Here is a 27,093-nt window from a genome sequence, read left to right as displayed (position 1 = left end):
TGCTGCACAATAGCATGCTGGTCCAGTCTGAAATAGTCTGAAGGACTAACTCTTTGCTTCAATTTCCCAAAAGATATTTTTGTTAAGCTCCATTCTGAAGTTATTGGCAAAACTCTCACTTATTTCAATAGTAGTAGTAGCATTAAAGAAAGAAGGCAATCGACGCAGATGAAAATGACAGAGGTGTTCAAGTTACTGAAGAGCAGAAATCAGCAGAGCCTTTGAAAAAAAAGGGAGATTCTACTCCTGCCAACACCAAGGATTAAATAAAAAAGGCATGAGTCAAGCCCCAAGATAAATCAAGAAACTGGTTTCGAAATAATGATATTTTAAAAAAATGCTGTGTTCATGTTATTTATCTTTTGGCCTCTTAGCCTTTATGCTTGTACATTCTGAAAGTTTTTTTGGCAAACGTGAGTCCTAAAGAACATTTCTTTTTCCTTTCAAATGAGATATAAGTTTTCCCAGAATCATACAGTGCCAAAAGTGAGACGTCTGATAAAGCAGAAAGAGCTGGCAATGCTAGAAATGTCTATTCGTCAAGGCTGAAGGAGACAGAGTTTGGATGACACACAATGGGAAGGGTACCACACTCATCTGTGTTTACAACCTTGCTGGAGAACAGATGACCAAACTTCACTAATTCTGACAGTATTACTTTTTGTTTGGCTCTTGTACCTTTGCACAATGAGTTGATTTAGAATATTGATGCTTATCAAAACATGACTTCAGCACCACGTAGGCTGCTAGTTTGGGCAGGTTACCACCACTAAAACAAGGTATTATGTAGTGCTTAAAAAAATAATTAAAATAAATTAACAAATTTGGCAGAACTGTGAGGGAATACTGCTGCACTTTGTAGTATCATTTCTTTCTGACTGCTATTTCTGGCTCTGATCCTCTGCACAGCTCCTGTGGCCAAGTCCCATTAAATAAGAGTCTTTCCTACTTAATGTGTGAAGCTGTGCAGGGAATTTGCCTTCACAATACCATAAAGCAAAACCCAATAATTTTATCCAACTTACTGTTTTAATGTAATTAGTCAGTTGATTTGATTTAATCATCTAATCCATGCTCCCCAGTGCCTCCTTTAAAGACAGAGGGTAGGAGTAGGGAACACTCCTATCTACTGAGCCAAGCCAGCTATATGTTTCTGAAGCATGGTTTTCATTTTGATAGAATTACAAGCTTGCAATTCTATGTTTCTCTTTTTTTTTTTCCAATAAACTAATCCCATGTATGCAAGGGTGGGGACCTATCTGAAAAGCCACAGACCCATGAAATTTCAGCCCTCTCACCAGCTCCCCTCTACTTTCTGCCCTCCTCACCGAGAGGGAGCTGGTAGGTCCTTCCTGCACGAGAGACTCTCCTCAGCTCCCACTGCCTCCAGTAAGGGTTTTGGTGAGGCTCCTGTTCTTGTTCTCATTTTAATAAGGCAGAAGGGGAGAAGAGGGAGACAAGTAGAATCGTTTCTTCTCCAAGACAACTGAGACCTGCTATCCTCCTGCTGTGTGCTGGCAAGACTGGAAACACTAGCATTGCTACTGTAGCTTTGCATCGCATAATGGCCTAAAGTGCCTTAGCACACCCTGCTAATGCAGGGCCTTCTATGCAGTTAATTTACTTAATGTAAATATAGCCATGTGTTTCTAATGTACTTTCATATTACTGCACCTACTCCTGGGTTGTTCAAGAGTTCAGCCTGGTTGGCCTAGCAAAGTAAACTTAAGAATTAACTAGGAGTGTTTTTGTTTAGAAGCGGACTTTGTTAAGAGTCACTTGAAATGTTAAACAATTGATTTCTTCAAATAGCCAAAGTGACTGAACATTTGAGCTTGGCTTCAGAACACAAATATTCTCACAGCAAAATACAGCGGTGCTGAGGAATTTTGCCTAAGGCTATGGCATGAAAGAACTGAATCATCCTCTGAGAAAGAGACATTTCTTCACTCTTGAACTGAGCATGTGAAGGAGTAGAGTAGAGCAAACAAGCTTCCATTAGAGCAGTGAAATTTTATTATTTTTTTTATGATTAGTACATTCAACCATGCTGGCATTATCACCATCTTAATTCCTAGTTACTGTCCTGCTTTTAGCCCTGTTAATTCTGGTACAATTCGATTAGAACTGACAAGCGCAGCAGAAAGCAGCTACGGAAGTAGCTGAGATGGTTTCACTCAGTTGCACTGTAAGGGCACTCAGGTGAACTGAAAGGAGTTCCCCAGGCAGGGAGGTGCTGGAAGCAGACTAAGGGTAGTGAGTCACAGGTCTGCTGTGTGAAAGCCAGGTATGCTGAACCGCCCTTGAGTTAGATCCTTAGAGGTGAAAATAACAGCAGAGACCACAAAGGCATTTTTTAAGCTTTGTGTTATAAAAACAGTGACACCATTCCTCTTGGATTAAAAACCCACTCTCAACATCAAAGACTTTCTCCCCTCAACACTCAACTACAGTAATACAGCAAGCGTGGTTATGAGTTGTTAGAAACACGCCGAGGCACCCAAGCTGGTACAAAACATTAGCCTGTACAAAGAACAGAAATGGTGATCCAACAGAAGTTGTACTGGTTGGTTGCTTCTGGGTGGAGTTACAATCACTAATTTCCATCTACAAAGAAATGGTTCTGCACATTGTACCCAACAGACCATCTCTTTTCCTGACCTGTAATTCTGAAACAGGGACACCTTGAAGACTGGCCCATTAGTTTGAAAGTGAATGTTAGCTGGAAAAGAACTAGCTTTACCTCTTGGGCTGTCCGACAATAGATTAATTTACCTGTCAGACACACTTAAAAGTTACTGAAGTTTTTGGGAAAGATGCAAATTTATAAAACAGAGAATGGGCAATGTGTGTGGCAGAGGTATTTCTTCAGTCTGGGTTTTCCCAGACAGGTTTTCTACAGGGTGAGGAAATTCGTTTGAAGAATACAGTATTTGAGAAGCTGGATTGCACTGTTGGAAGGACAGAGGTTGTAAAGAATAGATAGTTTTTCATTTTAATGAATTTATAATGTGCCTACAGGCTAGCACAAGTGAGATTAAAAAGAAATACTTCCAACGCTTCATGTGAGCTGTAGTATTCTCTACTTATTGCCCTGAGGCACTGCATATTGCAAGGCTGTTGCTTGTCTAGATACAAGGCCATGATTAACTGATGATTAATTAGTTTAACTAATACACTCATCAAATTCACTCTTTTCATAAGTAATTCCTTAAATGACTTAGATCATGTAGACAAACTTGGGCAATTATTGACATAGCTCAAATAATTCAACACTTTTAACAGAAAGACAAGGCTCAAAGAAATACAAGCAAATGGAAGTCTTACCAAATGTCCTTAGTGCAGTTTTCTCTAGGGTCACAGGCAACAGATTTTTTGGCTCCACAGAGCTTTTAGAATCTGTTCCTCATAGCATGTCTTTGGTCCTTGTTTTGATAAGAAAAGATTAAGGGAGTTGCCCAGGCAAATAGCTAGACATGGTTACAGCTACCTGTATTTATGGGAGTTCCCAGTGCAATTAGCAGACAATACCAACAGTAGTTTCTTTTTAAGCTTAGACAGTTCCTTAATTTTGTCACTATGTTTACACTAAATGTCTGGGAAATTTTGGTTAGAAACTTGTCTACAATTACAATCTAGAAATACTTTCCATATACGATTGTCACCATCTGGCCTAACAGGCTATATGCTGTCAAATGTCAATCACAGATGGATCAAGTTGTAATCCAGTGATAAAGAAAATGATCTCAATATAGCTCTTATCTACTTTTCAAATTGTGAGGCTTAATTAGTTTATATTTTATTTAGAAATTTTTTGATGATAAGTTTCTAGAGAAACGAAAAATATTTGCAACCCATGGAGACCTTTTTTCGGCACAATAGAGATGCTTTTCGTGTTATGTTTTCTCTAATTATGTTTCAGTCTGTCCATGGACCTTAGTTTTCCATTGTCTAACAGCATGCTTGAGATTTCTGGATTTCATTTCTACATAAGTTAACATCATAGTTTCAGAACCCACACTCTTTGAAATTGGACTTTTGAAAGTAAATTAAAAATAAAGAAATGAATATACAGTCATAAAGAATCTGGGGGAATATCCCAAAGGTTTATTGTCCAGAATTCTCTGCAATCCTACTTTTTGACAGGAAGGCAAAAATCAAGGCCAGTCAGTGACTGTGTCTAAGGACAACCTCATTCAGAAGTGCCTCCATCATCTATGGAAACAGCATCCTGCAACTACAGCAACTTTCACAGCTATCATAAACCACTACAATTTTAATAAATCTGAGGCTAGGCTTTCAAGATTACTCTAGCAAAAATGTGTCTTATATGAGAAAAGTGCATGTATGTCAGTAATTGAGAGAAAATCAAATAATCAGAGCTGGAGAATTATTTCATGCTGTAGGCTTACAAGAGCTGCCCAGTCCATGGTGCCAATGTCAGTTTAGAATCAATGTAAAGTACAGTTTAGAGATGAGTACACATCCTTAAAATCAGTCCCTTATTGACAACTTAAAAACATTTCTCTTCTAAACCTAACTAAGCATTAAAAAACCCTCAATCTATACATACCAAAAGTCATTTTTGGAATACATGGACTGCCCTGACTGAATGCAGTGGGAATATTTAGACAAGAAGGGATGATAAAGACAGTCCCACAGCTGTGTGCAGAATCAACACAGGGCTCTCACTTGCACCTGAAACACAGAAACAGCCTCAGGAGATGCTTTAGTGGCTGTGGTACCTCAGTTGTGTGACATGGATGAGCCATCAAGTCCCCCCCACCAGCACTCATACCCAAGTCAAGGATGCTTGGGTGGCTCCATGCTGCTCCTCCTAGCGCTTCAGAAAGACTTGTTCGTTAAGACATAAAACTGAACAAGCTGTCTGTAATCTTGTGGCACTGTGCCTCCACTAATAAATCCCAAATTCCTTTTCTACCAAAAGGGATCACGGTGCAGAGGCAACTGCTTCGCTTCCCTCCTTTCCACCTGCCAGCCACAGGGTTGCCACCAATGCCAGCTCTACTATGGGCTTGGCCGACCCAGCTTTGAGCCCAAATTAATAAAGCCCAGCTGGATACAGATTGATAGCATCAAATGCTCCTCTGTGTTTCCCAGGGAACCGGCTTACCATGGAGCCAGATAAGATTCATATGGGCTTATTAACTCCAGCTCTGTGTAATGCAAAAGCAGCTGTACTGATTATGGAGTTGAGATGCTCCTGGAAGCAGCATAGCCACATTCATATGGCTCTGAGCTTCAGCTAATATCTGTGGCATGAATAATCTGCAACACATGGATAATCAAGTGCTGACTGTATTTGCTTCTGAATGGGTGCACAACCAACATATCTAGTGAAGTAGTGTTGAGACAAAAGAATTTGAGAGCTCTAAATCTACAAATTCAAACTATTTTTTATTTCTAAGCTGTCAGCAACTGGTTTTGCACAAAAAAACCCAAGACTGAATCTCTTATTTAGAAGAAGAAATTTTATTACTTAGAGTCAAATTCACCTTCATGCACAGGATCAAGCACAAAAATCTATGAATCACTTCAGGTCCATTTTGAAGACTTATCAGTGCTTCTGAAATATTAGGCTGAACCTCTCTAAAGATATGAACATAACCCTGAGGACTCTACTCTGCATATTGCTAAACAACTTCTGAAGGTGATGAGTGCTCTTACTTTATTGTAATAATCATTATTTGGAATTGTTCAGACTGTACTGGACCAGCTCTCTAACTTCTGGTTTTAATATTTTCATTGGACCTGAATAAGTGTAATTAACTTATGTAATGCTTAATGGTAGTTAGAATTACTAAATGGTTACCGAGCGCCCTGAATATCTTAATCATGGGAAAGATACTCTAGAAAGAATTACTGACCTCATGAATCCAGGCATATATATTCCTTTTGTGGTAGGTAAATGCATGTAAAAGTAGGTTAACCATACACTGGATTTTAATTATATCTGGGGGTCACCTAATGGAATAGGTTGGAATTTATTCAAGTTCAAATCACAGCACTTTTAATCCAGTCACAGTCTGTATTTCACACATACATCTTCATCTACTTAAATAATTACCCTGGGTGGGATTCACCTCCTTATCGTAGACACCTAGATTTAAATGTCAGAAAGTAGGTGTCACCGCGTGAGGTAGGTATCTAAGCTCCCATTACAGTATGAGGGGGTCTAGCCTATACAATCTGTGCAATCTGGAAAGCTCTTTGGCTGACCAGGCGCAGATGCCTGCCCAGCTCTCCAGGCCCCACTGGCTGTATTGATGAGAACACTTGCCTATAATGGCAGCTCAGATATTCACTGACACCTAAATCTAAGTCTCTGAATCCTACCTAGTAGAACACATAATTGGTGTAATTTATAAGGTATTACCTCACCCCTGTTACTGAAAATGTATTGAAAAGCACAAAATTGAAAGAGTTTTCAGAAGTAATCTAACTACTGTACATGCACAGACTAAAATCTCCCTGGAGATGCTCCCCTACCTCAAAGGGTTATAGTACAACTGCAAAAAGTACAGAGAATGGCAAAGAGGATGAAAGCTTGATCACATTTGGGAGGCTTTCTTAAATTCTTATGATTTATCAGCTTGTGTCTGGGGGCATCAACAATCACCACAACAAAACAAATGTGGAGATATATCTATATCTATATCTATATCTATATCCATCTATATCTATACATCCATATCTATACATCTATACACCTATATCTGTCTATACCTATAACCCCATATGCACACACATACCTGTGTTATTTTCCTTTCTTACATACGTATTCGAAACTCAGTATGCTTATTTCCTCACAAGGAAAGAGAAAGCATGTTAATGTCCTATAATCTGCAGTTGGAAGGAAAGAATTATACTTGTATTCAGAAGCATCAATCATAATCCTGAATTTTAACAACATAAGCCAATGTAATACTGTTGCCTTTGGAAGAATGATGTTGACATAAGACATCACTTGCCACACTAAAAATATTCCCTTATTTCTTTTCCTTATGCTTTGGGGAAGCTGTGCCTGAGTACCCAGTTCTGTCATGAGGAAAAGACTGGCACAGTTTTGCCCTGTAATGCTTGTTTGCTTTCTCCTGAAGCCTAATACTCTGTCATACTCTACAGTGCCCTCTTTTCCCCTCCTTCTGCTCAGCTGTGCTAAGGAAGCTGTCCAAATCCCAGATTTTGCTGTGAAGAGGTTGGGGGCAAACTGCTAGATTTCCAGATCATCCCACCACATCATCTCATCTCCTGTAATAAGCAATAAGGATGCATCTGAGAACTTGAGAATAAAAAGAGAAAATGTTTGGGAAAGTGTTTAAAGTTGGGGAACCTTTGAAGAGGAAAAATGTAATGAGAGGAAAGGGATAAGGGAGCCAGTGATACAAAATGGTACAGAGGTGAGAAAGGCATGTCCATGCACAAGTCTGTGCTGATTAAGCTAATCAGGTCGAGTTAAACCCCTGCATGGACACCTCTGGGAACCGTGACACACATGCAAAAAAATGAACAAACTCTACAATATCCAGGTCACTGTAGCATGAACCAATGTGCTCTTCAGCAAACATGCAACAAATCACATTGGTGCCCTTCCAGAGAAACTTAGGAGCTTAATTTTAGAAAAGCAATTAAAATAATCCTTACCTATCGTGCTTAAGAGCCTGAGACACCTGCAGTTCCTTGGAGGCTTAGGGTTCGGGGCCTGCTTAGTTACCACCCTGTCTTTGTCGCACTAACTACCTAAGATCCTGCCTTTTAGCTAAAGATGCTTGGGAGATTCAAAACAGGCATAAGTCTCCAGAGGAGCTCAATTTGCAAGGTGTGCCTTGGCCATGGAAAATTCATAAGATAGCGGGAATCCGTCAGGAAACTGGAGATCTGAGCTTCAAGCCTGCCTCCTCCTCCTGCTGACGTTTGGAGCTACAGCTCCTCCCCAGGAGAGCTCCTCAGTCACCAGGCTAGGCTGGCAAAACCTTCAATGTGACTCTCCTGGAAAAGCTGCCCCAGGCAAGCTCCATGTGCTCAGGAGGAGGAGAGGGACCAGATTCTGCAGGTCAGATCACCTGATGGGAGGACAGATGCTGGCATTCTTGAGACCTTCCTGCTTTTTTTCAAATGACAATTTTGGGCTGTAAGCATAAACAGTCTGGGAGGAAGCACTGAAATTGAGGACATGACTCCAGGCTCGGAGTATCTGTTTCACAGTTTGTGCAAGAGAGAGACACCTAGGGTATCTATCTTTTTGTCATCCCCTGGAAGCGGCTTCCATTTCCCTTTTCTCAGATCCCACAAAACCTCCCACACAGAATGTTGGTGTCTGATTTTACATACCAAATTCTGTTCCCACAGCATCACAATGTTTAACTCCCCTTGTTGGCTTCTGCTATGAGAACAAAACCTCTTTCTTCACCACCAAAATGTACAGGAGAAACCATGCTTAGTTGGTGAATCTTTGGGAAATGTCAGGCTCCCACATGAGCAGCTTAATGCACTTTCTAATTACCTGTTAAAGATGACTCACAACATTGTGTAAATCTTGATATTGTTACATGACTTGCTTATGTCACTCAACAACCCATAAAGTACACAGCAAAACAGTGCATTTCAGCTCCATTCCTGAGTTTCAGCTATTCGATCAGATCTTAGGAAACATACTTGCAAAGTTTCACAGAGACTATTGTTTTTTCCTAACTGCAGCAGTAAGGCTAGTTTGACCTACCATACCGAAACATGCTCAATCAAAACATGCATTAAAAGCAATAAATATAATTATATAAATGAACTTTTCTGTTTCTTTTATCATCAATAAGAAATCTGCTACCTTGGTAGTCAGCTTCAAAATTGTTTGCTATTTAGCTAAAGGCATAAAAATTCCTTTGGGAGGCCTGAACTAAATGCAGCTATAGATTTCAGAGCCAGAGGTTTAATAATTCCCTCTGCTGCATGCTCAAAGGAACGGAGCCCTCTCAGGCAGAGGCTACAGTTTGCCAGATTCGTTGAATGAATGCTAAAAGACCCTGATCCGCTCAAACACAGAAACAACTTGTCATTACTTGCACTGTCAGTACCTGAAAACATGTGACCCTTGCTGCTGGCAAAGTAACATCTTATAGCCCAAAGGTACATTAAATGAGCTTAACGTAGAATCAGTTTGACACTAACATTAATCTAGGGCATGTGGACTTAGGAGAATCACAAATCTTCTTTTATAGCTTGAAGCAGGTCAAACATCTCCCTTTATAGAAACAGCATTCGAGTTCATACAGCTTAAGAAAATACCCATTATTTAAAATAAACACCTCTAAGATATATACCAGAAATGTTAGTTAGGTAGCTGCATTCAGTCCTGCTTACCTTTTCTCTGGGGTTTTAACAGCACAAATTATTCTACTCTTCACTCAGCTCTTGTTTAGTTTGCTAGCACCAATAAAGTCCCATGTCCCTGAAATGTCTGCACTTAAATGATGGGTGAAATGATCCTTCTTATTTTTGTTATATAGTGAAGTATATTGCTATTTTAAAATGTATTTCTTTGTTGATATCTATTTATAAGACACAAGTGCTGCAAAAAGAAGAAAAAAAATCAAATGTGTAACATAATAGCTAGAAGTCTCTTATATAGCCACTCAAACAGAATGCACACAAATTTTAAGTTTGCATTTCAAAATTGATATATGACAGTATTTTGTTGCTATCAAACATACTTATCAAGAATACACAGAAACTATTGTCCTGCACTGAAAAGTCGGTTTGCAAAGTGGTACCTTCTTATTCAACAAATCTTTTCTTAATATATAAATAAAAAACTTCAGAACTACTTCAACAACAAAACAGAACATTTTAGTCCTTTTTGTTTTCTGTTAACTCTTTCTGAACAATTATGCAAAAATATTAAACAGGATTTTATGTCACCTTGTTTAATAACTCAATAGTTAATGACATTCTAGTCAGACACACTAGGGCAAATCCTCCAGGTCAGCGGGTTGTTCAGATATTATAGTGATGATAATCTAAAGAGTAGTTACTCTTTATATATATAAATATAAAATGTATGTATGTATGTATACAGGGCACCTGAAGTTCCTAGCCTGTAAATCTTTCCTAAAGGTAAATGTCTAATGTAGCCTTTATGCCTTTAGTACTAATGATTTATAAGCTGGAAGCTAAGTTTGCAAAATTGCCTGCTGGGCAGCACAGCTACATGCTTGTAACTTTAATACATTCACTGTAATAATCATCGAATCACAGAAGACATGGGTACCTCATGATATTGGTCTTATGGTAGGGCTGCATTTTAATAAAAATCACCAGAACCTTCTCAAAAATCTGAAACCCCTATAAGAGCAGCTCAACCTGCAGAATGTTCCTGGAATGAAACAGACCCACTCATCTCTCTTCCATCATCTTTTCTTCCAACAAACACCTAATAAGCATCCCTGTGCTCTCTGTTACAGGGCACACCTTCTTTGAGTTAGTTTTTATGTCTTTGCACCATTGTATTTCAGCATTATGCTAGATCTTCAGCTCTGTGTCACCTTCTTTGCCTTGAGGTGTAAAGGTCTTCCACTGTGTTTGTTCTGAGCATAACAAAAGAATATAACCCTTTGAGAATATTAAGTATACCCTTAGCATGAGGATCTGCAAATGCTCTTCACTACTTCTGTGCCATTGGTTGGGGTATTTACATATTCACCTAAATCACAACCCAAATTCAAGGTCCACGTTTTCATAGAAAGACTATATTCGCTCATTTTCTTCCGGTATTCTGACGATAGCCATACTTATGCATAGTTTGAAATATTCAGGAATGCACAGTGTGCATAATTTCTTCATCTGATACTATTTAAGTTGTGAAAAGCTATAGGGAAGGCCTTCTACCTAAAAGAGAAAGTTAATGTGTATGTGTAAGAATCTAAAAATGCTGGTGAAGAATGTTTTCATTTCAGTTACAATTACTGTGTCATTATATCTCTATTTGTTTTCAATTTGTTGCATGGTTGAACACTGTCACTCAGTCATGTCTGGCTACCTATAAATATAGAATTAATGGCTATAAGGTCTTGCTTTGTTAATCAGTGGTTGTATTTTATTACCTTAACTGTCTTAATTTACATCTCAAAGGATTTCAAAATCCTATAGAAGCTCTGGACCTGATAGTCTAAGGGTCTGCGAATGCCTTTAGTGGGAAGCAGGGCGGCCTGCAACTTCCAGGATCAGTTTCTAAAGATAAACATGACCACTGTGGGACAGGTAGCTTCTGGGGCATGAAGCCTGGGATTTTTCAATGGCATTTATGAGCGTCCTGTTGCTGCATTATCCAAGTGCTCCACAATCTCAAATACATTTATCTCTGCAATTGGCCTGTGAGCTGGTGTAGCAATCCTTTGCCTGTGGACTTTAGCACTGTCACACAGGAAGTCTTGACTGGAGCGAGGAGCTGAGACTCAATTCTTCTAAATACTAGGTTAATAAACTAAGCATCTTTCTCACTGCAGTGTAACACCAAAGGGGCTGAGGGTGGGGTGATGGCTTACTTAAAGAATATCTCATATACGCTTCATTTCTGACCTATACACACTCCAATATATCAATAACTGCAAAATTGACTGGAAACCCATTCATTTTTCTTCCTAATGAGGAATAACATATAAAACATGGTTGATATTTTCCCCAGAAGTCATACTGTCCTCACTTCCAACATTTCTTTAGGAGATAGCCTACACTTAACTGGTACATAATCTGATTGCTTGTCAAACTCAAAACTTATCAGGTTGTAGCATGACACAGAAAATAGGCTGTTTCCATCTTCCTTCTGAGAAGAGATTGAGGAGGCAATAGGGGCAACAAAGAGCAAAGAAATATTGTCTAAGATCTGTAAATCTGCAAGGCAACAACAAATGCTCAAAAGTTTTCCTATTAATGTTTCTTGGCCCTGATTCAATAAGCTGCTTCATTGCTATGTCAATAACACATATACATATGTAAACATTGTCCAAGTACTTTTCTCACTAAAGGCAGATTTAAGCAGTTGCAGATAAGTTATTTTTTCTTATGATGACCAAAAAAGTCCTGTATGAAGAAATGTTAATCTTATCCGTATACTTAACTCAAAAAACATTTGCAGTTTTAATATTACTGTATCTCCGTCACCACTGATGTCACATTAGGGAGTTCTGTCTGTATGGTTTTGGTTTAGCTGTTTTACTTTTGTCATTCTGATCTCAATACATAAAGCCAGGGAGGAGTTGTCTTTCTAGGATTCCTTTTTTTCCATTCCCTGGCTATATCATTACAATCTTAATGATGCTATAGGTCTACTTCCTAATAAAGACATTTTGCATTTTTGCTAGAAAAATAGTAAGATACTTCTGGATCAAGTTACTGTTGGTAGAAGCATGTGGCTGAAAAAAATCTGCATTCTTCTTAAACATCCATTTGAATGGAAATATTTGGAAGAGGTAGAGGAAATAATGTCACACATGATTCTCTTACAAAATCCACTTTATAAACATTCCTTACAAGCAATATTAAAGGTATTTTTATTGGACTACCTTCGTCTTATTCTGATGCCCTTGAATAGTACCAATTCTCTACTAAGGCAGGATAATACAACCAGTATTGGTTAGGAGGGAAGTGTCTTGGCTCTTATGGGAAAAAACAACCACCTAAATGTGGGAAAAGGTTCATAAATACTCCCAAAGACCGGTTTTGAAAGCTTGACCTTGAAATCCTAAGAGTACAGCTAGACAAAAATTCCTGCCTTCAGTTTGGCACAGTCCAGAAGAAAAGTTTTTAGGATCTATTTTTCTCTTTTCCACCTTTCTGTTCCTGAGTACGCTCTCAGCATGCGGAACACCTAACTTCTGACTGTGTGTTCCTTATTAAGGTGTGCAGCGCAGACAAATATGCCAGTAAGGAAAGAACTAAAGCAGCCTGATCAGCAGCTGAAAATCCCTTCTACTAAGTAGCAAGAGAAAATGAAGGGAAAAAAACCATACTTCTCCTTTGGAGCTCTAGTGGTGTGAACTGATATAATGAAGGTGAGCAGCAACAAAGGCAAGCGTCTGTTGCTTCATATAAATGACATGTGGTAGGTTATGGAGATACTAAAAGTGATAATCTTCAGCCTCATCTTCTAAAGGAAAAAGCCAAGTTCACAGACTCTACTGTGTTGACGTGCTGTAAAAAATTCCCTCTGGACCTTAATTAATGGTGTATAGAGAAAAACATAGAAATAGTTTTTGTGTGAGATGCTGATGGCTAAAGGAAAACAAAGCAGGAAGCTCTTCTCCCAGACCAGGACAGAAGTGTGCTGTGGGCAAGACAGCCGGGGAATAAAGAGGAAGTGAAGGGGCAAAGCTGGGTCTCCATCTCATTTCATCTGCTATATCTGTTGTAATTAAAAGACATTTACCCATATGTATTTATGGGGGGAAAAAATGTATCTTGCAGCTAATAATCCCCTTCCTTATAATCCTGTTTTCCAAACTGAGAAACTTGACAGTATGAGAGGAAAAAAAGAGTTGAAAATGAATGAATTTCGTTTCCAAAAGTGGAATATGCTAATGGACTAAGAACTGAGGTCACCGACAGCAGAGTTCACTTGGGAGAGGTGCAGAAAGAAAGAGTTTAGCATATATCTCTCAGCAGAAATGGGTGCATGCCTGAATGTTTGTGTGTATGCAACACAGAGATGTACCTCTATGTTAGAGGATTTTTCCCATAGGACTTGCCTTTTTTTGGTAGGTATTTCCTTATAGCCTTTTAGAGGGAGAGAAAGAAAAAGCCTCCAGACAAGGAGATGAAAACCCTTGACAAGATCCTGGCTAGAGAAAGGCTGTTGATTCAGCATGACTTGGCCATATCTCATCTAGACAACTATTAACAAGGAAGTATCACAGCATAGAAGGAGGAACCCTACAAAAAGATGATATTTCTGCTGTAGGCCTTCTAGCAGGATGTTCAGCAATACCTACAGCTGACAGATCGGTCACAGTGGCCTCAGCATGCATACAGTAAGATGAACAGTGATGTAGCAAACTGTAAAAAATTGCCATTTACATTTGCAGTATGTCCATGTTCCCTGGCTTCCTAGCCTCTCCTAATGAATCTACTGCCTGTGGGGATTCACCGAGTTATTCTGAGAGACCCATCTGAACATCTACCTAGTTATTGCTAGGTTTCTTGGTTGTAGACACCACTGGTCAGGTCAGAACTCTTGACCTATAGAACCCTCACACAGACTCACTCTCCCAAGCTCTGTAACTTGGAGTGAAATGCCTTAATGCGAGTCTCTTCAGTTCTTGTTTCAAGATCATGTTCCTTTCAGATTTAGTGAAATGGGTGTTTCAAACTCTTACATGTCTCAGAATAAGCTGGAATACAAAAGTCTGTTTGGAGCTGGAGCTGGGATATGTGTATATGCACTAATGAAATTGCATTTCTAAAAAAATCTGACCCCAAGGGTTAAGTTCTATTTGACTTAATTAGCTGAAGTTGGCTTTTGGAATGTCAGTGGATAATGCGCCAGAAAAGTCTTTGCACTGCAAGTGTCATTAATAGATTATATACATAAGAGACATGATTTTTAAGCTTTAGGTCAAAAGGCTGCCTTTTCATTTTTCTTGGCACTTTCCAACTATTTAATCCATGGTGAAAGTGATAACACTTTATTTCATAAATATTCTGAAGACATTCCTAATGTTGACAAATAGGAATTACATTTATGCATACCTCACAGTTAGCATATAAGATAGTTTCATTTGTATGAGCTATCATGACCCTAAATCTGCAGAGAAAAAGGATGTTTATAAAATTTTTTGAAAAATTTCTCTACAACAATGTATGATGTAGTCAATGAAGAGTGAACCTCAAAAGTCTCAGGTTAGATAAACAATGTCCAAGCCACTTCTAAAAAAAAATTAACCTTTGGAACTACATAAATTGCTTGGAAATCTTCCAATACAAAGTTCTTCATAAGATTATTTGTTCTTCCTGCCTTTGGTAGACTAGGAACACCATCAAAATGATCACTTATCATTTCATTGAATAGAACTGCAAGGCACTTCAAATAATAATTCAATTCATTTTCTCCAACAAAAGCAGGATCACTAGTCTAACTCATGTTACTTTGTAACTTCCAGTTCTGGGGGAATCTAAGACATGCATTTTCTTGGCCCCGCTCTAGTTAACATCTTTAACAGCAATCCAGAAAAAATATATTTTGAGAAAAATTTGGCAGATAACACAGATCTGGAGCAGGAGACAATAACTACATCAATGGTATTGGACAGCCTGGATCTCTTGGTAAGTTGTATGCGGACAAAAAATACATGCTTTATACAGGATCAATATATAGTCACACAGGTGGAGGGACAATAAGGGGGCAGACCATACCTGCACGAATATACTGTCACTCTGGAAGCAATGGCTCTGAGAAGGACTTAGCAGAGATGAAGGCAGTCAGATAAACACAAACTCCTAATACGTTATTAAGATCATGCTGACGCCCAGCACGGCCTCATGGACAATGAAGCCTACCATAAGGAAGGGAATGAGAGGAAATGAGGCTCTTTAACATCTTGCCCATACTTTAAAACAACTACTCAAAATTTTGTTAAGTTGGAGCAGATGCAGAGAAGAATTAGCAAGATGGCCAAAGGACCAAAAAGTGTGTTTTATAGTCACAGACTCTACGACTCAGGCTGTTCAGTTCAGCAATGGATTAAGGGCTGACTTGATCTAAGTCTATAAATACATATCCAGAGAACAGAAATGGAGAAAAAGACAGATTTTCAATCTCATAAGGGAAAGGTCAAACAATATCAGATGACTAGAAATCATAGTTAGACTCATTCAAACTGCAGTTTCAATAGCAATTGAGATTAAATCCTGCAAAATTACCTGTGATGATATTCATCACTGGTAATTTTAAAACAAAATTGCTTTTTGTTCCCAAAGATATGTCCCATTTCAAACAGGAGCATACTTTGGCATGTGTTATGCAAGAGAGCTAACTAGATTTTTACATAAATCCCTCTGGCCACATAATTTTAAAATACTGCTACTTAGATTTCTAAAAAACAAAATAAAACCATGAACCCTATCCTAATGGAAGAAGTTGTAGGATATTCATTACAAAGGCATACCTCTTTTAAAGAATAATAAACCTTGTGAATACTCTAATTGGTTGAAAAATCTTATATTCTTTCTGAAGATCTGGTAATTTAAATTTTCTAAAATTAAAATACACTGTGAGTTAACATATCAAATATTAACTGGTTCCAAACAGAATTTTATACACAGACTCACACATGTGAAGTAAACTTTGAGTATACCAGCTGTCTTTCATTTCTAGTAATGTCTTAATTTTAAATCCAAATTTGCCCCTGCCACACATACACCTGCTATTAAATCACATACAGTTGCAAATTATTCAGCCAGAAATATTTTATGTAAATAAGGTGACAGAAAATACTATGGATGAGGGAAGAGCAAATCTCAGAACATTTTAAGCTTCCTGCTCTATGATCTGTCATGTGGCTTTATATTTTTATTTGTTAAGTTGAGACATATGATTTGATACTCTTAGCCTAGTGCCATAATTCCCACACCACAAGGCCACCACACAACTTGCTGTGACTGCCTAATTCCACCTAAAAGTCAGCCAGGCCTTGAACAAAACTAGTACAGATCATTTTGGAATTGCTTTGGCAGAGTCACCCAAGACAGCTTGCATAGTGCTTTTCTCTGCCATGACCAGCTGCATGCAGCCAGATTAGCTTCTAGTTTTTATAATCGTCATGTTCACTTAAACAAGAGAAAATTCCAGACCTTTACTTTTTGCTCAATGTATATCTTTCCCTGCAGGAAAAGTGTGCTTTTTATCTTGACATAACTCAAGCCTATAAAATATTTATTTTTATAGGCTCCAGAAAGGCACTCATTTTGTTCACAGGATAATCACAACATATACAAATTCTGGTTGTCTTGAAAAATAGAAAGTTAATGCTAGCAAAATTCGGATTGAGCAGATATCTGTATAACCATTTACTGGATCGCTGAAGTGTAAAGGGTCCTTGGGTTAGTCTTGAGCCTTTAAAGTTTGGCAGGATGGAACCTCCAGAAGATTTACTACAGCTTAATTATTGACCTAACATAATACTTAGGCTATGTAGCACATGCTGATGGCTTGTTTGGTTTAATTAATTACTGGGTAAGCATTTTATTTTTGTACCTTTGAAGATTTCCTGCAGTTAATGTGCCTTGGTTAATTTTCATAGCATTGGACAGAAGTCTGTAAGTCTTGCTCAGTGAATTTATTATTAGCGAAACCTGCAAAAGAAGGAAAACATGTTAATACTTATAGCTGCTAGGAATCACACACTTCAGTTGTAACACAAGCTCTGTTCATACTGGATTTAGAATTTGTTTGCAAAACTAAACTCATCCATTCCTCTTTACCCTGCTGAATCACCTTGCAGAACCAAATTAATCCATATCTAATTACCTTGCTTACAAATCAGCAAGTTACCATAGTTAAATAAATGAAACCTTAGAGAGCATACATTAATTTTTAAAGCTCCTGACTTCCCTGTGTTCTGTTCATTACTTAAGTACCTACCAATGTGTATCTGTTTTTCCAGTGCCTTAAGACACCTGAGAAGACTTATGGCAAACCTTCTAGAACACTAGCAAAAACATTTGTTGGTAAGTAGAAATTAAGCCCAATTATTAAATAAATAACATGTTGCTGTTTATATTTTAATATACAGTAGAATTTTGCTATTCTACAGACTGTAGGATTCATAAAGAAATAGCACTCCCCTTCAGCAAAAACTCACCATAACACCAGAACTCTGTATACAAGCTTTATTTCTACTGATCATTGTAAAATAAATGTATAAAATTGATAACCTGTATCTTATTTAGCTGTCAAAATTAAATGGAAGTGATTTGCTTCTGTATTCCCTGTGGGAAAATCTATAGAATTTAACAGACTTGTCTCTCTTCAAGTTAAGCATAGTTTAATCTTACTGTTTGGCTGACAAAGTTTTTACTTCTCCAGGTTAAAGTTCTAATGGATGGCTCAAATAGCAAGATATCCATCTCCACTAAGTTCTGTAAGTTGTCAGGATGTTTTCTGAGAATACTTGTAATATTTTCATAGAATTGTCAGTTTTGGAGATAATTGTCTTAGCTTTTATAATTGGTAGTTCAATTATTTATTCTTCGTAAAATGAGGTCATCTGGCTGATGACTCAAATCATCTAGAAGCTATCACAAATCAGTCCGTTTTGTCTTTAGGCAACTAAAATGTAACTACCAGTATCTCTTGTGTTAATCTAAACTTCTCATTTGTCTTCTTCCTTTGACAGGAATCAGTTCATATCTGCTTTCCCTCTTCCGACCTGAGCAGCTAATTAAGATGCAGGATCTCATAGGTGACTCCAGCCAGGAGAAAGTTTTGTTTATTTTCACAAGCGCAGGAAATACTACTGGCATGGGTAGCAGTTTCACCTTCCCATAACCTGGATTAAAGGGCAGCTGCTGACCAGAGAGATGTGCCCTCCTCTCCTGCCACCCTGCCTGTGCGTTCCTGCCACTCACTCGTGCCAGCACTCGCGCTCCCGTCACTGAGGGCAGCTGGGTGAAGGAACCCATCCAAGCAGGTATTAATCCCACCACCTAAAATCATACCAAAATCCAGCTCTGTTTTCAGATGGGTCAGTTGTGTTGTCTGGCTCCCCACGCAGTCACCCTGCTGCTAATGCTGTTGGGTGCCACTACCCCAGCAGCCAGCAGCTACGGCATCATTGCACATGGGAGCCTAAAACCACCGGGCAAGGGGCTTCCTGCCCAAGCCACATGTCGTCCCAAAGGTTTCTCTCTAGACTTTCGTGCCTTTGGGCGCCAGCCCGTCCGCTCCCCTTCCTCATGCTCTCTGTCCACCTGGCACAGCACCATGCTGGAAAGGGCCCAGCCAAAGGCCCGTTGCCTGCTGCGCCTGAGCTCTTGCACAGCTCTGCATTTTCACTTTGTTTTTGGAACAGGCATTCTTTGCTGTTTCTTACAGCAATTTTTTTACAACCCTGGCAACTAAGCATGTCTGTTTTGAGGTTAATGAACCCAATTAGATTCTTCATTTGAGAACTTCTGAAAGGTCAAAACCAACCTTATAGGAAAACTGTTGACTTGGACAGACACCAGTACTGGGACCAATGAATACATATGGGGAGCATTATTTCATGCACAGCTGGGCACCTGAGGCCAAAAAATTGAAATCCCAGTGAAAGCTGGGGCACTTATAGACTCCAGGGAATGGAGTGGGAGAAAAGAAAATGAAAGAAACCTCCCTCGAACAAGCCCAAAATGGAGATAGGGTAAATCAAGGAACCTGAAATACATATATCTCCAATATACTGCTACAAAACAAAATGTAACCTTTGCTTCTCTAATGAAGAACAGGTCAGCACAGTGGCACATACAGTGTCTGGCTGATGACTCACTGTGTCAGTTAATCAGAAAGAGTTCTGAATTTAAAGCACCGGCTTTTAGGCTGCCAAGACTGTGAAGGTCTGGATAAGTTTAAATAAAAAGTAGCCAGTATTTGGGAACTTAACAAATTACCTCATAGTTATTATTACGCTAAAAATAAGTACTTGCAATATTACAGTCCTCTAATTCTTACCTTTTTCTTATGCAGGAAAGAAATATTGTCATTGTTTTCCCACTCTTCCACAGTTCAGTCTTTTCTTACTGTAATAAATAAAACAATAAAAGTTTTAACAATTTCTATTAAAAAATTTAGTGATATCTTTAAAAGGAAAAAATAAATAGCTTTCATTTATATATATATGATTTCTAGGAATATATCCCAACGCAATAAGAAAGATAGTGCATAGAGTAATGGATTTAGACCTTTCCCATAAGTCTCACTGGGAACATTGCCTCTAATTCCACCAGGGCAGGGTTACATCAAAGTATATAGCTAATGAAGTTTTCTTAATTTATCAACAGTTATCTTTCTTGTTCTTAAGTCCTTTCTTCAGAAGGTCATATTGATAGTGTACAGATTCTGCAGAGGGCAGTAGCTTTCTAAACCTGCTTCTTCAGGTGCAAAGCAGAAATTCAGTAAGACCTATTTAGATTCCAGCCAGTATGTTCAGTTAGGCCCGCTTCCTAATAAATTAAAAAATAAACCAATGTGCTCTAAGGTTTTCAGGTTGCTAGTGGCTGTGAAAACCAATAGGTCTTCTGGGACTTCGTCTTGAAAATTTAAGCTCAGAATCTGAACTGAACAGTTTTAATGTGCAACAAAAATACACAGGTATTGAAATAACTGGGGAGGTGAAAAATATTATTACTGTTCTATTACCTAATATGTGTTTTGGCTCTCCTTCTTTAAAAGACTGGTTCTCTCCAGCTTTTAATAATGTACTTTTTCCTGGTCAGTTTTCAATTTTTAAGCTATGATGTAATAGGATAGTCAGACTGAAGGTTTTCTTTATGATTCTCACTAGCTACCATAGAACCATTTTGCTCCCCACTAACATCACATGAAGTCATATACAGCTAATGAGGACTAGACCTTCTCTGTGGACACCCTCAATACTCTCTTCTCAGGCATGCATATTTGTTTGGTCCAAGCATTAAGATTTAAGAACAAACTCTCAAACACAATTTATCTGTCCCAACAGCCACATAAGCTTGCCTTTGACCACAACATAGGAGCCAGCTATGCTCTGCTGACCTTTTGAGAGAAATATCTCCTAGGTGACTAGCACCAGGGATGGGTGAGTGCAGCATGCCTCTACCCACAGGAGTTGTTTGAATGCACAGTAGTGCTACAAGCAATTTTCCCCCCAGCAAAATCTGTGATATAATGAAAGGGCAAGAAGTCACAAGTGTGACTTCTGTTCACTTGTGACGCTGTTTTTCACTTACTGTATTAGCTAGACCAAGTCTCAAGCACACAACTCAATGAAAGATTAGCCATCAGCTACAATCTGAGAGGATCTGAAGAAGGGATAGCTATACTAAAAGACAGTTAATCAAATTGTTCTCTCAGTTTTGAAACATGAATAAGGTCTTACTATGTTTTGTGACAGTTAGTTGTTGTAGCTACACGGAGAGGAGGGTCATAATGCAAAGGCCAGATTTTTATCCTCAGGAACGTGAGTGTAAATCCCAATGAAAGGGTGACAGCATGTAACTACCAAAGGACAGATTTTGGCCCTAAACTTGATATAAAAAAGAGTATTTTTTTCTATTATTGTTGTTGTTATGGGAAACAAATTGGGCAAATAACTTTTGGAAGGAAAGTGTTTTGTAATGGCCAAGAAATGTAATAGCAGAGAAAATAATGAAAACGGATTATCTAGATGAAAATAAGCTAATGAAGAAAAAATGTTTAGATCAGCAAATGAAACAGGGGGAAGATATCTAAAAAAAAAACCAACCCTCAGATCTTCCCTGTTCACAATCAATAAGCTGACTGCACATGTACAACAAAAGCTCTTTTTTTTCCCTGTTTAAAATATCTCTGACAGATACATTCATTTTTTACCTTTTCTTTCTTGCTCACCACTGCACTGAAGATGCTAGTTTCACATCCACATGGTAAGGTGAAATCAAGAATCACTTATAGCACTGAACAGAGTAGAACACTGGCTTTAGGAACCTACTTATCTACACATCCAAAAGAGTAAAAACGATGGGCTGGTTCAGCATAGTGATGGTGAAATAAGTCATTTGACAATATACAGAAGAATGACTCCAGTACCCTGGGAATCAATGGGAATCTTTCCATTTACTTCAGTGGGCAATGAACTAGCTATTACAGAGCGGAAAAAGACACATGGAGATGGTAGCTACTATTGTCAAAGTTTCCAGATCTCTGTTTTCCACATTCATGAGTGTATGAAAATACAATACTTTCCAGTAGGTGCACAAAGGACTTCATTTATGACTTAACATTAGAAAGGATGCTATTCCATAATTTTGTTCTACTGAAAACTGATCCATTATTTTCTTTAAATGCTGCTGTGTTCAAAGAAATTGCAGGAGCATTTTCTTTTTCTTCTTTCTTTCATTTTTCTTCTTTAGGTTTCTGTGCACCACTTACTATCTAGATTCTCCATGCAACCTTATCCAGGAGCCTTGTCACAATGTATTTCCAGCCTGTGGTAAGGATTGAGACTTAACAGTGTCACACAGTGAGAAAGGCTTACAGCATACCATAATGCAAGGCTAGTATTTACAGTTCTGCCTTTGAACAGCAGGTATTTAGATACTGCTGGACTGCCTATTGTTTGGGAATCTGGGGGATTGTAGGGGTGTGTGTGAGAGCAAGAGAAATCCCTGCTATAAATACCCAATAAGACATAGGAGGACATACTACGTGTGGGGATATTTCCACAACTGGGATGTATTGGTGATAGAGAATCATTCCAGAAGTGGCAATACCTGGCTGTTATTCATGACCTGGGGCTGCAATGATCTTATCTGAGCTCACAGAAGAAACACAGCTGCAAAACCTCCAAGATCCAGGGAACTGCAGGGAGGGTTGTGTGTGAATCACTGGAGAGGCAGAGCTCAGTCTCTGAGTCAGTCCTGAACTTATGCACTCAGCTTGATGCCAGAAGGGAGGTCTTTCAGACAAGATGAAAATCTTAGACGCACATCATTCTATGGATTTAGCCAGAGACAATGTTCATGACTTCCTCAAACCAGTCCCATATAAAGACTGTCAGTAAACAGCAGCTTCCCATTGCACCCAGAAATAACTTAATTCTGCTGGAGAATGTAGTGCTTTCTGTCCATAAAGTGCTTCTGCATTTCTGGGGTTTAAATATCCTATACATATAGGTTGCAAAAACAAGATGATTGTTTGCAATTGTAATTTACTGAAGACAACACTGGAAAATATTTTGGTGCTTAACTTTGCAAACGCCAATAAATGGACAGGAGAATCCAGTTCCAGTTATCCAATCCCTTTTTGCTGGACCATCTATAGGGATGATTGCAGAGCAGTCTGAGCAACCACACTTTATGTAACAGTTCTCAATTCTCCTATGGCCTTACATTTCTCATTGCCTTTAGTAGGCAAGTATTTCTGAAAGGAAATATCCTAATATTTCTCAGAAATACAGCTCCATTATTGACACATAAGGGAGCTCTAGCACGCACAAAGCTCTCCCACTGTCTGGCACCGTTATCATGCTGTCTAGCCTTGCTCATAATAGATTCAGAAGATGAGTAGTAAAAAGGCACCAAATGCCGGCAACTCATGAATATTAGTGACTTCACCACTCATGTGGCAGCATTGGCATAAACAGTGGAAATGGCTATTGTCTAAAAAGCCAGTGGATCAGTCTATGCAGACCAGAAAAACATCTATTTCTATTTGAAAAACACTGATGATGGTTAAAACTGATCTCACATGCCTCTAGATTTTCATAATGCAGTGGGATTATCTCAGGAGGCTAATTTCTAAAGGATTTGTTTCACATGCTGCTAAAGACTCCTTGTTAAAAGAACTTCCATCTTCAATATGCTGGACATGGAAGAGGTAATTCAGCATCAGAGGGATAAAATGTCAGCACCCCCTCTAGCCCTTATTTCTGGGGGAAACAGTGCAGAAGAAAACTTCTTGGTATCATCTTTTTGAAAGGTGTGAAATACTGCTTTTACCAATCATGAGCCAAAACCTTAAATTAAACTTAAAACTAAACTCTCTCTCTCTATATATATATATATATTTCCCCCTAGACAATAGACTCTGCTCATTGAATTTTTCATCATGATTTTGGTGGATATGACTGAAATATTGCCATATTATTTGATCATTCATTTGGAAAAATATGTTGTCCTGACACATTATTTTGCTACATTGTAAAAACACACTGGATACACTGGATATAGAATTAAAGCCTGCTTCCAAGTCCTTTAGCTAGCTAGTGACAAAACTGGACACAGCTCTTACATTTGAAAAGAACAAAGGGCAAATTCTACTTTCTAGATTATAGGTAGAAACCTGAACTAAAAATTTGACTCTTAAGTGAAGTAAAATAAAAGCAAAACAAAGCCTACGTTGTGGGCAAGAAAAATATCATAAACACTCTTAGAAAAAAAAGAAAAGATCCAATTCAGCTCTGACACAGCAATCCACTTTACATTCAGATTGCAATTATTCCTACTTTGACTTCACCAAAAGATTTGTTTCTGTAAGTGTACTAATACTGAATAGAACTTTACTTTGGGAATATTGCCATTATTATTCCAATGGAATTAATCTCTCGGGAAAGTGAAAGTAAATATAATGGATCTGAGAAATAGCAAAAAGGTGACAGAGTCTTCTTGAAATAGACTGAGCCTAACAGGCACTTATTCTTCAAAAATGACTCTTTCATACAAACTGTTAGGGCTCCTATGACTATAAAGTATTCTTAACTGTGTTTCTAACATGCAATTGCGGGAGAAGAAAAAAAATACTTTGCATTTAAAAGGACATCTATCTCAGTTTAGATATTTGGGGTACACCAGCAGGCCCAACATAGACTTAAAATGTAAGCTGATCCTCAAAATACATGAAGGGGGTAGATGGAGCAGGAAATTTCTTTAGATGTGACTTGATGAGGGTTAATGATCCCCCAATTATGTATGTGCTTTCTTAGGTGATAAAGTACCAGCATCTCCCTTTGCCTCACTGTTCTGGTAGATTTGTTTTTTCAGCAGCCAGATAAAGTCTGCTGTTCATTGAGAAACACAGACTACAGACAAGGTTGCTTGAGACAGAAAAATAACCCAGTGGTTTAATAAAGCAGACTTTTCCTATATTTCAGCACTTTAAATAACAAAGTCACTGTGACTTGAAAACTGACTATTGCTTTTCACCCTCTGAACACAAAGAACAATGTCACTACAATTAATGAACCAAAAAGCAAGATGACCTTAATTTAAATACTTAAGGAACAATTTAGGAAGCTAAAGCATTTAAAAGGCAAGGAAGACTACTAGTTTGCCTCTCTGATTTGGAGATCGCACAATTTTATTTGAAGAAGACAGGAGAAAAAAAGTATTATAAGCAATAAGTCTCTTGTGCTGTGCTGTTAAACTGTTATTGTGTTTTGGAGTGTTTTTCTGGAGAAACGTGGAACCATTCCATAGACACAGCAGAGCTCTGCCTTCTGTTAAGGGCTGCAGGACCATTGAAGTTTGAACTCGCTCAAACAGATCTGTCATGCTTTCAATTCCCCCTACCTTTTTTTTTTCTTGCAGTGGATTGAAATGTGACCAAATAGCAGCATGACTGTGAATGGAAAAGATAATTCTCACATGACATTTTTCTCAGTGCTTTGGGGAAAACACATACATATGAATACATCTGCCTATGTCTGAATCAAGATGTGAAAAAAAAATTAAGGCAAATTCACATGAAGCTTTTTATGAAATTGAAAACATACTTAAAACCTCTTCTATGTATTTGTTTTGTTTAGACTAATTAAGACTTTTGCTTTATGTTACCACAATAGACACTGAACATTTGCAACATGTTTACTGAGGTTAAAGGAATTATGGGATGAATTTGTATCTATTACACCATTGTCCTTAAGCAACACTGTTGCACAGTGTGCATTTGGGATTTATTTTTATCAGACAAAAGGTGACTTGTCAGTCTAATCAGAGACATTTTACATCCTCAATACATCATATAATACAGAATACTAAAAAGTTATGTTCCCCAGGAAAAAAAAAAAAGTCCTGTTTTGTTGAAACCCCATATTACCATGTTGCATAGCAGGGTTAAAGATGGAGGCAAAAGTATTTATGAATTGGCTATGTTCTATAGGTTGCATAGCCTCTCCCATATCTGTGTAACTTGTTATACCAGTGGCTTTCCTTATCATGAACTGAAAAAAAGATAATTTCTGAACTGAAATATTTCCAAAAGAGTGAAAACTAACTTAAATATTCTAACACTAAGGATACAGGGATTAACTTCTGTTGTCACCCCCTCCCCTTCGCAACACACACACAGAACAAGAATTCACTTCCTTATTAAAACATGATGGTGGAACTAGCTTTTTACTAACACAATATTTTTCCATGTCCTACTCACAAAGTCTAAATTACATTAGAGTCAAGCTTCAGCTATATTAACTCTCCTCTTCCAGGGAGAGTTTTTTCAATACATATCTTTTGAGTTTCTCCAGCAATATGGAGATCTATGAAAGCTCATAATTGAAAAAGCAACTTTAGATCTTAAAAAAACTTTTAAAAACTCAACTTTTGTATTGAATATTGCTAAATTTTCCTGTAGCCTAACTGCTGGTAGATTGGTATCAGCACTCTTCCCTTAACATTATGTTTTACAGGATAGCATGATACTAAGATGACAGTAAAACTCAAGGCCTTGATTCATGATTTTTGGCATTTTATGCTGTGTTAACTGAAGAAGTTAGTTCTTCCAGCTGTTCAGTCTTCTGTGATCCAAACCTCTACCCAAGGCTACTGTCCCTCTAACGGAGAAAGCAGATGGGAGGTATGTCCCAATGGGAGAGCTCTCCACTGCCTCTCATTCATAGCCTGGCATATTAACTACCATTTTAAAATGGCTACTTCAATTTAAATCTAAATGCAAGCTATGGATTGGAATAGCCATGAGGAATTGCTACAGAGCACATTTTGCATTCATATTTTCAATGGGGCTTCTAATCTCCTGGAGCAGGGCTGAGGCAACAGCTGGGAGGGGTAATTCTGACATCATCCTGTTCAGGAGTGGAGGACTCATTCTCTTGTGGAGGTACTAGGACATGTTCAATTGTTATATGGTCAAAGCTCTCATGGCTGAAAGAGCACTGCGAAAGAAATGAGACCTCCTTGCTGAGAGAGGTCACACATACATCTCTTCTAGGGGAGTATGGTAACTGCAAAGCTACAGGTTGATGTGGGTGCAGTTTTGCAGTTATTTAAGGAATGCTGAGCCAGTTTTAATGCATCTATATAAGCAGGTTTGCAATGATTTAAAAAGTCAGTAACTGCCTTTGTACACAAGGCCTTTCTGCAGAC

The 27,093-nt window shown here is 38.3% G+C and overlaps 1 protein-coding gene across 1 annotated transcript in view; it reads right to left on the bottom strand.

Annotated features, from left to right (window-relative positions):
* SULF1 (sulfatase 1) overlaps positions 1–27,093 on the bottom strand; it is a 127,051-nt gene that overhangs the window by 85,353 nt on the left and 14,605 nt on the right. The window contains exons 2-4 of the mRNA XM_026076956.1: positions 22,489–22,492; positions 19,712–19,779; positions 17,258–17,355 (exon numbers count right to left, since the gene is read on the bottom strand). The gene's annotated coding sequence lies outside the window, so the exon portion shown is untranslated. The remainder of the gene's footprint in view (positions 1–17,257; positions 17,356–19,711; positions 19,780–22,488; positions 22,493–27,093) is intronic.

The sequence above is a fragment of the Apteryx rowi genome, unplaced genomic scaffold (assembly GCF_003343035.1).
Source record: "Apteryx rowi isolate R43461 unplaced genomic scaffold, aptRow1 scaffold_444, whole genome shotgun sequence".
NCBI classification, from domain to species: Eukaryota; Metazoa; Chordata; class Aves; order Apterygiformes; family Apterygidae; genus Apteryx; species Apteryx rowi.
Note: the sequence above shows the minus strand (reverse complement) of the source record. Positions and strands in the feature narration are given on the sequence as shown.